Source organism: Acinonyx jubatus, chromosome A1, assembly GCF_027475565.1.
Source record: "Acinonyx jubatus isolate Ajub_Pintada_27869175 chromosome A1, VMU_Ajub_asm_v1.0, whole genome shotgun sequence".
Classification (NCBI taxonomy): Eukaryota; Metazoa; Chordata; class Mammalia; order Carnivora; family Felidae; genus Acinonyx; species Acinonyx jubatus.
The window spans coordinates 111,505,977-111,518,341 of record NC_069380.1 but is presented as its reverse complement, the minus strand read 5'-3'; the positions used below and the strand labels follow the sequence as shown (position 1 = coordinate 111,518,341).

General features: G+C 40.6%; 1 protein-coding gene and 1 pseudogene across 1 annotated transcript in view; both read left to right on the top strand.

Annotated features, from left to right (window-relative positions):
• Window positions 1-12,365, top strand: part of TRPC7 (transient receptor potential cation channel subfamily C member 7) — a 130,882-nt gene that overhangs the window by 22,791 nt on the left and 95,726 nt on the right. The window lies entirely within an intron of this gene.
• Window positions 9,554-10,410, top strand: LOC113604551 (40S ribosomal protein S4-like; annotated as a pseudogene).

Here is a 12,365-nt window from a genome sequence, read left to right as displayed (position 1 = left end):
CCACCGTAATAGAGTAAAAGCCACAGTCCTGACAAGTGCTATTAGGCCTTTGGCCATATGTCCCCTAGCTGTTCCTCCAGACCCATCTCTTCCTTTCGTCCTGCTCACCCACTTTGCCCCAGGAATGGGCTTCTTTGCTGTACCTCAAAAATACCAGATCCCCTCCTCTTCTGACTTTGCACACTTCTCCTTTTTGGCACTGGTAACCATCTGTCTGGAACACTTTCCTTGTACATCTTCATAGCTGCCTCCTTCACCAACTTCAATTGTCTATCCAAAAGCACCTCCTCAGGGAGTTCCTGCCACACCATCTGTGTAAAACAGCAATCTACAGTCCCCATGCCCCCAGAAAAAAATACAAGCTCCTCAAGGGCACAGGTTCTGTTTTGCTTATGCTGAATCTCAACAATCTAGACCACTGCCTGGCACAGGGTGGGTACTCAATATCTGTGGAATGAAATGACCAGCATTGCAGCCTAATACTGAAATGACTGGGTTATGTGTTGTCCCTCCCATGGGTGGGCAGCGACTGCATCTCACTCCTCCTTGCATCTCCAGTGCTGGGCACAGCTTCTAGAATACGGAAGGCTCAGGAAGCACGTGCTGAACTGGATGGAACATCTCTGTGAGGATGAATCACTGGAAAGCGCACAAGTTTTCGAGCTAACAGACTCATATTGTTTTTACTGCTTACCAGCTGGGTTTATTTGTAAGGAAATATTTTCCCAGGAATTACGATGAGACTCAACGTACAGAAACTCAGGTCTAGTTTGCACAAAAAGGTGAGATCCTCATCACACTTCACTGCAGGACCTCCACTGTCTACCTTTTCCTCTGGCCTATTGGCTCCATGAAGACAGCAGCCATGCCTGCCTTGCTCTTCATTGTATCCCCAGGGCCCTAGCACAGAAGTCAGCATGCATAGACTTCTGTTCATTTTTTTGAATAAATGAATGAATATGCGCATTCTTCCCTGAGCCAATCCACAGACCAAAGTGACTCAAGTGTGCTTGTGGACTAAGGCTTAGTTAAAGATCCGAGAACAGGGAGTTGTCCATTCAGCACCACTCCACAACTATACTGTATGACAGTAGATAGTATAGTACAGTTTGGGGCAAACAGACCCCAAAAACACAATTGCTAAAAGCCGGTGCCCCATGAAAAGTGGTCACCTTGCTGCCCCCTTTGGTATTCACCTGGCACAAGCAATGGCTCCTCACCCTACCATGCTGTTTCTCTGCATATCTGAGGAATGAGCTACGAGGTGCTCCAGCCAATGCAGGGAGAAACTCTGCAAACCCTCTGCTTCCCATCCATTCCCAGAACTTCTCACCATGAAGACAGGAGAACCCGTTACAGAACAGGTGTGGGTGACATCCTGCTGGGAGTCATAAGACCAGAAATATCATGGGGGGAAACATCATTAGGGGCTCCTCAACCCATCACCATGACATTGTGAGGTCCCAACTCCTACTCTACTGGGTACAAAGACCAACCAGTCATGCTTAGGCCAGCCCCATGTGAGCAGGACAGGAAGGCAAGGGACAGAGGGCTGTTTCTGTGTAAGTGGAACCACCAGGGTCTCTCTTTCTCTTTCAAACCACACATCCTGAGCATTGTCCTGACTCACAGTTTGGAGCAATCACACCAAACACAAATCACTGGAATCACTGACTGATGGACGGTTGATAGAGTGGTGTGTGTGTGCAGGTGAAGGGCTGGGAGAGGAGAAAGGGAGGGAGGGGTGCAGAGGTGGCTGGGAGGTGTGGGGATGGAACAAGTCTCACATGGGCACACCTGTCTTCCAGTATCAGTTCCCTGTGGTTCCAGTATAAAAAGCAGAAAGCTGAGCAGAGGCACTGCTAGGGGTTCCATGAGAGAAAACCAAGTAGCATCTTTAATCTGAATAAGGATGTGCAGAGAGTGTGCATGAATTCTTTGGATACCCAACCATGGTCATGCTTATTTAATGATGAGAAGTTAGAGAAAACAGTGGATAATGTGCATAATGTATGCACATACCTATGCTATGGCAAGAGTAGCTAATACCCATCCCAGTCCACACACAGTCCACATGTTCTCTCCCCTCTGGCCTCTGTATTTGCCAGTCGCTCTTCCTGGAGTGTCCTTTCCCTGTTACCTCTCCTCCCCACTCCCGCCTGGTTATGCCTCACTTTACACATCCCCAGGTCTCAGTTTATACTCTGCCTCTCCTGAAGGGTAGCACTTTTAGTCACCTTGTGGTTCATACCTGGTTACATGTCATTCCTCAAGAGTAAGGACTGTTGTTTTGTTTAGGTCTGTATCCCCAGTGCCTGGCACACAGTGGGTGCTCAAATATACTTGCTGAATTAGTGAATAAAATACTTGAATTGCTCATCAGCCACTCTTCTTAGGCAGGCCTCCGACTCCATCAGAGGGGACTTATTATAAAATCAACAAGCAGAACTATCCGTTACTTTTGGGACCTCACAATGTCATGGTGATGGGTTGAGGAGCCCCTAATGATGTCAGTACCTGCCAATTAAGTAAACCAAAAATCGGGTTGGAAACCAAAGTACCACCAGAGGCACTGTCAACACTGCCTAAGAAAGGCAGTGCGGTCACCTGAGGAATCAGGCTCAGTACCCACTGTGAATGATCAGGGACTCTACTTCATGTCTGCACCTTGGTCCTGCTGGCTGCCTGTTCCACCTGAGGACCGACACAGCGTGAAGCTGTGGGATTGAATCCAATCATAAAATGTGTCAACTTTACTAGAAAAGGCACTTTTCCGTGCTCTCCACTAACCTACAAGGCACAAGTATCATCATACTGGTTAATACCTGTCACACATTGTGCTAAGCAACCTATAAAAACTATCTTATTTAATTTACACCTTGCAGCAACCCTACAAAGCAAATAGCGTTATTATCCCCATTACACCAAATACCAACCCCCGTTACACATAGAGAGATTAAGAATACACTGAAAATCACACAGGCAGCATGCGGCAAAGCTGGGATCAGAACCCAGACACTCTGATTCTGGAATGCAAACAGTGACCTCCCAGTCAGTCTTTTCATGCAAACATTGACCAGGCCTGTGCTGAAAAGTTCTGAGATCACCAATGGCTCCCATACAAACAACTTCCCCAAATCGTGAAGGACACGGAAAACCAACTGGGAAATGCAGGGAGTAAGTATGGGATGGATAAAGGAAGGCCTCCTCACAGAAGCAAATAATAAATTCAAGGAGGCAGTGGGTGACCAGTGGCAGAGTTAGAGTCGGGCCTTTGAGCGGGTCACTGGAGCAGGAGGCCAGCCCCGCCCCACTCCACCCTCAGGGCACAACCCTGGATTTGAGGACCTGGGGGCTGTCTAAATCCCCCTGGGACAGTCAAGGTGAGAAATGCTGCTATCTGAGTCATGTACTAGACTTAAACCACCTTCCTTGGATCTGCATTCCTAAATGGAGATTAAATGCTGAAGAATATTTGTCTTTTATGATCCTTTGGAGCATGAGCTTATTGATATGGTGAAGGTTAATGAAACAATTAAGTGTATGCATGAAAGCTACAACATGGGTTGAAGCTTTTCAATGTTCATCTGCAATAATGAGCACCAGGCTCAGGTTCTTACCCCGCATCTCACATCCATTAATTATTTCAGTGATTCCAGCTACCATTAATGAGAATTCAGCCATGTGTGTTAAATCTTAACATTCAGTTTTCTCATCCATCAAATGAGTGAGGGGATGTGCAGAAGGGAGTGCTAGGGGCAGGAGGTGGCTTTGAATCCTTCTCAGCTAAAAGGTACTGAGTGCAACCTGTGTGGCCAGCACCGTGCCAAATGTTTAACCTTGCCTCACTGAATCCTCACAGTGTAAGTGTTGTAATCCTTCCTTTTGTTACTGCCATCTCTGAGGTCACCCCCTCAGAACCTGTACTCGATTCTCCACAAGGCTCCTTCTATCCCCTACTCTGTCCTCAGATCCCACATACCCTTCATCTCCAGACAGCCCCCACTTCACCCTCTGGAAGTCATAGTTCTTCCTTAGCAACATCCCCCATCACACTGCCCCCTCTACTCAGAGATGCATCACATCTCCCTCTTTTTTTTTTTTTTTTTGAATTTTTTTTTCAACGTTTTTTTATTTATTTTTGGGACAGAGAGAGACAGAGCATGAACGGGGGAGGGGCAGAGAGAGAGGGAGACACAGAATCGGAAACAGGCTCCAGGCTCCGAGCCATCAGCTCAGAGCCTGACGCGGGGCTCGAACTCACGGACCGCGAGATCGTGACCTGGCTGAAGTCAGACGCTTAACCAACTGCGCCACCCAGGCGCCCCACATCTCCCTCTTTGAAAGGGTGTGCTCCTTAGGGACATAATTCCCCTGTAACCCTAGCGAGGTTTTGCTCCCATGGTCCTCCCACCCCTGGGCCTGGAGAAGTGGAGTGGGCATATCTCTCTTGCTGCTCCTTACTACTTCGAGACCTTCTTCCTTCTCTCCTCCCCAAGAATATTCAGCTTTGAATCATATTTCATCAGATTATATTACCCATTACCCCTCATCACTGCTGCCTACAACAGTGGATCACTCTGTCCTCCAGCAGTCTGAATGTCGTCACCATGAGCCCATCTGAGCCTGAATCTGTCCTGATGAATAAACGCAAACTCTCCATAATCTCAGCATCGTACTCACCTTCTCTGACCACTCACTCAAACTTCTCCTTCTGCCTCTAAAATCCCAACTCTATCAATCTTTTGCCTGCCCCATGGCCTCCAACCCACTAATCTTTTTTTAATAACTACTTTTATAGCAGTTTTAGGTTCCCAGCAATATTGAGGAGACAATACAGAGAGTTACTGTATATCCCCTGCCCCTCTAAGTGCGTAGCTTCCCCCATTAGCAATATCCCCCACTGGTATATTTGTTACAACTGATGAGCCTACACTGACACATCATTATCACCCAAAGTCCGTATTTTATATTATGGTTCATGCTTGCTGTTGTGCATCTTAAGTGTTTGGGCAGATGTAGAATGACACACATTGCCATTACAGTATCATACAAAGTAGCTTCACTGTCCTAAAAATCCTCTGTGCTATACCTATTTAACCCTCTCCACTCTCCTGTCCCCATCCCCTGACAACCACTGATCTTATTACTATTTCCATAGTTTTGCCTTTTCCAGGCTGTCATATAGTTGAAATCATACAATCTGCATCTTTTTCAGATTGGTTTTTTTCACTTAACAACATGCATTCAAGCTTCCAACATGTATTTTCATGGCTTGGTAACTCAGTTCCTTTAAGTGTTCAATAATATTCCATTGCCTGGATGTACCACCATTTATTTATCCATTCACCCACTGAAGGGCATCCTGGTTACTTCTCAGTTTTGGCAACTATGAATAAAGCATCTATAAACATAAGCATCTATGTACAACTTTTTGTGTAAACACAGTTTTCAACCCCCTTGGGTAAATACCAGGGAGTACAACTGATGGATCATATGGTAAGATTATGTTTAGTTTTATAAGAAACTGTCAACTTTATGTTTAAAGCGGTATCTTGTAGACAATGTGTAGTTGCATCTTGTTTTCCTAACCTTTCTACTTTCCTCTCCCCTGAAAGTCCTGTCGCCCTTCATAACAGCCTCAATTCCATGGACTATAATTACAGTCTCTCTCTCTCTCCCTCTCTCCCTCTCTCTCTCTCTCTCACACACACACACACACACACACACACATACACACACCCCTCCACTCCTCTGCCCCTCTCCTGATCTGCTGTATTCTAATTCTACCTATTCCATGCCAGTACCCAGGGAGGTTAATGTGATTAGAAAAAACCAACCACAATAGCTGGCTTCATTTTAAATTTCTGACCATGAACCTCAAATAAACTCTTTTTGGTCCTCCCGTAATTATATCCTGTTTCCTGAATTTATTCACTCTTAAATTTTCCTAAAACCTATCTAGACCTCTTCTCAAACTTCTATCACCTCTTCCCCAATTCTTACTCTCAGCTGTTAATTTTTAGTTCCCATTTCACTGAAAAAAAAAAAAGTGATACAATAGAAAGAAAATGTCTACAGATTCCCACCACCAATTCATCTACCTAATGGCATGCTCACCCACATGCTTGACCTTCGCTCCTACTATAGATAAACCATATGTGATTCTATCTAAATCTATTTCTTCATTTATATATGAATATCTAATCTTCTGTCATATATGCTTTTGAGCTACTGGATTAATACAATGATCTACTAATATGATATAAAATGCTCGGTATAATTATCCACTGAAAAGTTCCTTACAATATACAAAATATTATGGTTTCTCCCATCAGGAGAAGGAAGGAAGGAAGTGGGGAGGGAGGGAGAGAGGGAGGGAAATCGGGAGGAAGGGAAGCAAGAGGTGGGCAAAAAGAAAGCTTCTCTTGACCCTACTTCTCACATCAGCTAGTTTGCCAGTTCTCTGCCTTCCTTTGCAATAAAATTCCTCAGAAGAGCTGTCTATATTACTGGCCTAAATTCTCTCTCTTCCCAATCTTTAATCCTCACCAGTTATACCCTCTACTCTCCCAAAACTTCTCCCATCAATGTGACCAATGACCTCCAAGTTGTTAAATGTGATGGTCAATTCTCAGTCTTCTCTTAGTGGAATAATATTTTCACCATCTTTAAAGAGTAATTATTACCACGTAATGAAATACTAAAACGTTTAGAACTCTTTTATTGTAAACTGCTATTATAATACTTTTTTAAACAAACTCTGCCTAAATATCAAAGGCAGAAAACCTCTCAGCATGCACACAAATGTTGATTTACGTCCAACTGTATTTTCAGTTGAAGCTTTCAATGAACATTCCTCTCCCATAACTGTGTCCCTGAACAGAGGAGAAGGGAGAGTAGATTTGAGGCCCACACCCTTGTTTAATCTAATTTCTAAGGTCTCCTCTGAGGAATAAGTGTTAATTATCCTGTACTATGTGGGTGTCTCCACAACATCAGTCTGAGAAATTCACTTAACTTTTGACTGATCAGCATAATGAGCTTCTCTTTTTCTCTTTTCATTTGTCAGTAGCTTTGAAAAAGTTTTAGAGTTGGGCTTTTTAACCAAAGTTAAGCAAAGTAGTAATTTGTGTTGTTGTGTAGTATAAATTGTGGTGTTGTCGAAACAATAGTTTTAGCACTAAAAATTCAAGCATCAACATACCATGTTAGATGGCTTTGGTTCGTCCTCTGTGTTAGAGACTGAGATTCATCCCAATAATAAGTGAGCTCGTGACATTTATGAACCATAATAAAAGAGAAGAAATTCTGGACAGTTGAAAATCAAAGAATCTCTAGTAATATCCGTGTTAAAGAGAGCACAAGAAATACATGATGAATACTCTAAAAACTGTGCAATACATTAACCAAGGAAAAACTTTTGAGCTAGTAATTTGAGGTTGAAAGCCAGCAAAAATCTGTTGGCAATATTTTGTTGAGACGTAATACTTTATAAATCTTTAAACCAATATAAAAGCATGTAACTATTTTAGTACTTATAATACTAAATGCATCTAAGTGTTCATTCAAGAGTAAACAATCCATATTCACAGACAACATGCTGATCTATGTAAACATTATAGGCAATCTACAAACCACCAGTAAGTTTATCCAACTCACAAAATATAAGCTCAACACAGAAAAAAATCAATCATACTTCTATACATGGTAATGAACAATTAGAAACTAAGCCTTTTAATTTTTTATTATTTTTTAAATGTTTATTTTTGAGAGCGAGAGAGAGAGAGAGAGAGGGAAGGAGGGAGGGAGAGCGGGGAGAGAGGCAAAGCATGAGCAGGGGATAGGCAGAGAAAGAGGGAGACACAGAATCTGAAACAGGCTCCAGGCTCTGAGATGTCAGCACAGAGCCCAACGCAGGGCACGAACCCACAAACCGTGAGATGATAACCTGAGCCAAAGTTAGATGCTCAACCAATTGAGCCACCCAGGCACCTCGGAAACTCAGCATTTTAAAAAGTATATTTCCTATAGCTAAAAAAAGGAAATACTTAGATACAAATTTTACAAAACAAATTTAGAATCTGTATGTTAAAAGGCATAAAACACTAAGGAAAGAAATCAAGGAAAGTCTAAATACTGTAGAGGTAGAACATGTTCATAGTTTAAAGGACTCAATGTAGTTAAGATGTGAGTGCTCCTCAAACTGATCTATAGAGTTAACACAATTCCAGTAAAAAGCACAGCAGAATTTGTCGTAGATGTGAACAAGCTTATTCAAAAATGCATATGAAAAGGAAAGGAATGAGGAAAAAACAAAACAACTTGAAAAAGAATAACAAACTTGAAAGACGCAAAATACCTCATCTTAAGACTTAAAGCTACAAAAATAAAAACACCAAATACTAGTGAAATAATAGATATTCGATCAAGGAAACAGAACAGAGAGCACAGAAATAAACCCACACAAATACGGTCAACAATCTTGACAACTGAGTAAAAGCAACTCAATGGAGAAAGAATATTTCAACAAATGCACCTGGAACAAATAAATACATATGTGCAATAAAAGGAACCTTGACCTAAACTTTACACTTTATATAAAAGTTAAAACAAAATGGTTCATAGACCTAAGTATAAAATCTAAACTATAAAACTTTAAGAGCAAGACAGAGGAGAACACATTTGTGACTTTGTGTTAAGAAAAGATTGCTTAGCTATAACACCAGAAGCATAATCATAAAAGAAAAAAAAATGGTAAATTTAAAACTTCTGTTCTTTGAAAGATGATAGTAAGAGAATGAAACTACAAGCCACAGACAGTGAGAAAATATTTATAAACCTTATCTCTTATAAAAGAATTATATCCAGAATATATGTAAGAATTCTCAAAACCCAAGAAGAAAATAAATTCGATTAAAAAAAATGGACAAAGGATGTGAACAGACACTTCATCAAAAAGATACAAAAATGACAAATGAGCACATAAAAAGATGCTTGACGTCATGAGCCATTAGGGGATGCGACTCAAAACTAAAATGAGATACCACTACACAGAAAATAAGTTGACCATAACAAATGCTGGCGAGACTGTGGATGAACTGGAACATTCATAATTTGTTGGTGGTAATATAAAATAATATCCATTCCAAAAACTAACTGGCAGTCTCTTACAAAGTTAAACATATTCTTGCCATATAGCCAGCAATCCTACTCCTAGATATTTACCCTGAAAAACTAAAAACTTACCTTCACACAAGAATTTGTACATAAATGTTTATAGAAGAGTTATTCATAGTTGCCAAAAACTGGGAGCAACCACATGTCCTTCATTGAGTGAAAGTATAAATAAACTGACACAAGCACACAGCAAATGTCAAATAAAAAGAAATGAATTACTGATACATGCAACAACGTGGATGGATCTCAAAGGCATTAAGCTGAGTAAAAGAAGCCAGTCTCAAAAGGCTATAAATGATTCCATGTATATGACATTCTGGAAAATGCAAAACTCTATGGCCTCTTGATTCCAGGCTTAGCACAGCCACAGCTCATGGTCCCAAAGAGCATTGTATCTGGACAAACTGGGACCCTTATTCTTTGTCCATTCGCCGGTGCCCACAAGCTAAGAATGGCTCCCCCTTGTTACTTTCTTTAAACACAGATTTGAGTATGCCCTAATAGTAAGTAAAGAAGATTTGCATATAGCAGTTCATTGACATGGATGGCAAGGTCCACATTGATATAAACCACAATGCTGGTTTAATGGAAGTCATCAGCAATGACAAGACTACAGTGAACTTCCATCTGACTATGACACCAAGAATCACATTAATGTTCATCAGATTAGTCCTGATGTAAGTTGTGGAAAATAAGAAAGATCTATGCGGGCACATGAGAAATCTATTATCTGGTGATGCATGATGCTGAGACTACCCACTACCCTGATTTCATCAAGTGGAACAAATTCATTCAGATTAATTTGGAGACTGGCAACACTACAGATTTAATCAAGTTCAACACTGGTAACCTAGGTATGGTGACTGGAGGTGCTAACCAGGACAGGATTGATGTGATCACCAGAGATAAAGAAAAGTGAACATATTCAGAGTATATTTTTGATATACAGATTAGAACTGGAAGGAGAGGGAAGGAAGAATCAAGGATTTCTCCAGTGTTTTACATTTTCCTCCCTATGAGCCAGTCTTGCTCTCACTCCAGCATTTAAAAACCACAAACACCAAGAGGTCAAGACTGTAAAATCAATGGCCAAAACAAAGTGGTAACAATAATAAAAACTGCCTAAACATAGACATGTTGAATCACTATGTTATAGACTTGAAAATAACATAACATTGTGTGTCAACTATAAAAAGTTTTAAATTGCCATTACAGGCTTTATTTTTAATATAAATTTTTATTTATTTAGGTTTTTATTTATTTTGTAATTTGTGTTATTTATTGTTAACTATACTAAGCATTTTACATTGTTTTGGTATTGATTCTCCCAATGATTACATGGTGTGTATACCGTTACAGATTAAAAACTGACATGCAGAAAAGTGGAATGGCTTGTTCCATTTCCCACAACTAACAAGTAGTAAAATAGGACTTCAAACTCCAGATTCTCCTGACTTTAAAACCTGTGCATCCACTTACTATATGACAGAATCTGTTGGGTGTTCAAATTTCCATATCCCAGCCCACCCTTTATTGCCCCAAGTTAGTTGAGAGCCCCAATTAAGCTTCTAGTTTTTAAAGTGTGCTAAAGAGAGAATATCCCATTCACCAAGAGGCAACAAGGTGAGAGGGAAGACAACAGGATCTGGGTCAGACCTACTTGTTTTGAATCTTGGCTCAATCACTTAGTAGCTATGTTAGACAAGTAAACTGCTCTGATTGACTCAAAATTTATTGAACACCAATTATGTTCCAAAAAATGTTCTAGACGCGAATTATATATTAGTGAATAAAATGGCAATGTTTCCTAACCTCAAGAAGCTTACAATCTAGGGGAGGACATAGACAATAAATATAATAAATAGATAAAATATATAATATGTCATATGGTCATAAGCAGGAAAGGGTGACAGCAAATGGAGAAGGGCTACAATTTTTTAAAAGATAGTCAAGGAAGGCTTCTGAGAAAGTGACATTTGAGCAAAGACTTGAATAGGTTGCAAAAGTTATTCATTTAGATACCTAGGGAAAGAGCATTTCCAAGCCAAAAAAAAAAAAAAAAAAAAAGCCAGTATAAAGGTCTGGTCCAGGCCAAATGTGCTGAGAGAACAGCAAGGAGATCAGAGTGGCTGAAGTACACTAAGGGAAAGAGAGAACACAAGAAATAAAATCAGGAGGAGAACGGAGAGGCTAGAAACGCATGTCCTTATAGGACAACATAATGACTCCACTTTTACTTTGAGGGGATGGGAAGCTGTTGGAGGGTTTGAACAGGGTAGTACAATGATCTGACTATTTTTTCTAAGTTTCCCTCCAACTGATGTATGGAGAACACACTATAGCAGACCAGGACAGATTTTTTTTTTTTTTTTTTTTTTGGCCTCAACAAGGGAAAGAATGGGAGAAACTGAGGTGGAGAAGACTAGATTTAGAGTTAGTTTTGTTACGTTTGAAAAGGCTATTTGGCATCTAAGTGGAAATATCAACTTAGCAATTGGATGTATGAGTCAAGTTCAGGAGAAGGATGTGCTAAGGATATAACTTTTGGACTCATCAGCAAATGATGGTATCTAATGCTCTTATATAAGATCACTAGGCAATGAGTTTAAATAAATAAAAGCAGAATTCAAAGATATCTTTGGGCATTTCAAAACTAAGACATCAGGGAGATGAGAATAATTCTAGAAAGAATACAAACGTAGTCATTCAGGAAGAAAAAACGCAGAAGACAATGTTATGCTGGAAGCCAAGTGAAAAATGTGTATCAGAGAGGAGGAAGTAATCATCTATGTCAAAGCTCTTGATAGGTCATATAATGTGAGGATTGAGAATCAACCAATGGATTTGGCAACCTAAAAGTCACTTGTGACCTTGATAAAAACAATCTCAGTGGGGAAAGTGGATATGCGTGTGAAAGTCTCATTGAATGAAATAAGAAAAAATGCCTGGAGGACATTTGGAAACAATGAGTGTAGACGACACTACTGAGAGTTTTGCTATAAAAGGGAACAGAAAATTGTAGTGGTAATTGGACAGGAAAGTGGGGTCAAAAGAAATTCTTTTTTAAGAGAAGAGAATAGCTCCATGTTTGTATACTGAGCCAGTAAGGAGAGGGAGAAATTGACAACACAGGAGAAAGAAAAGAAGATTGCAGGAGTAGGTGTAAGGGGCTGACATCCAGCACC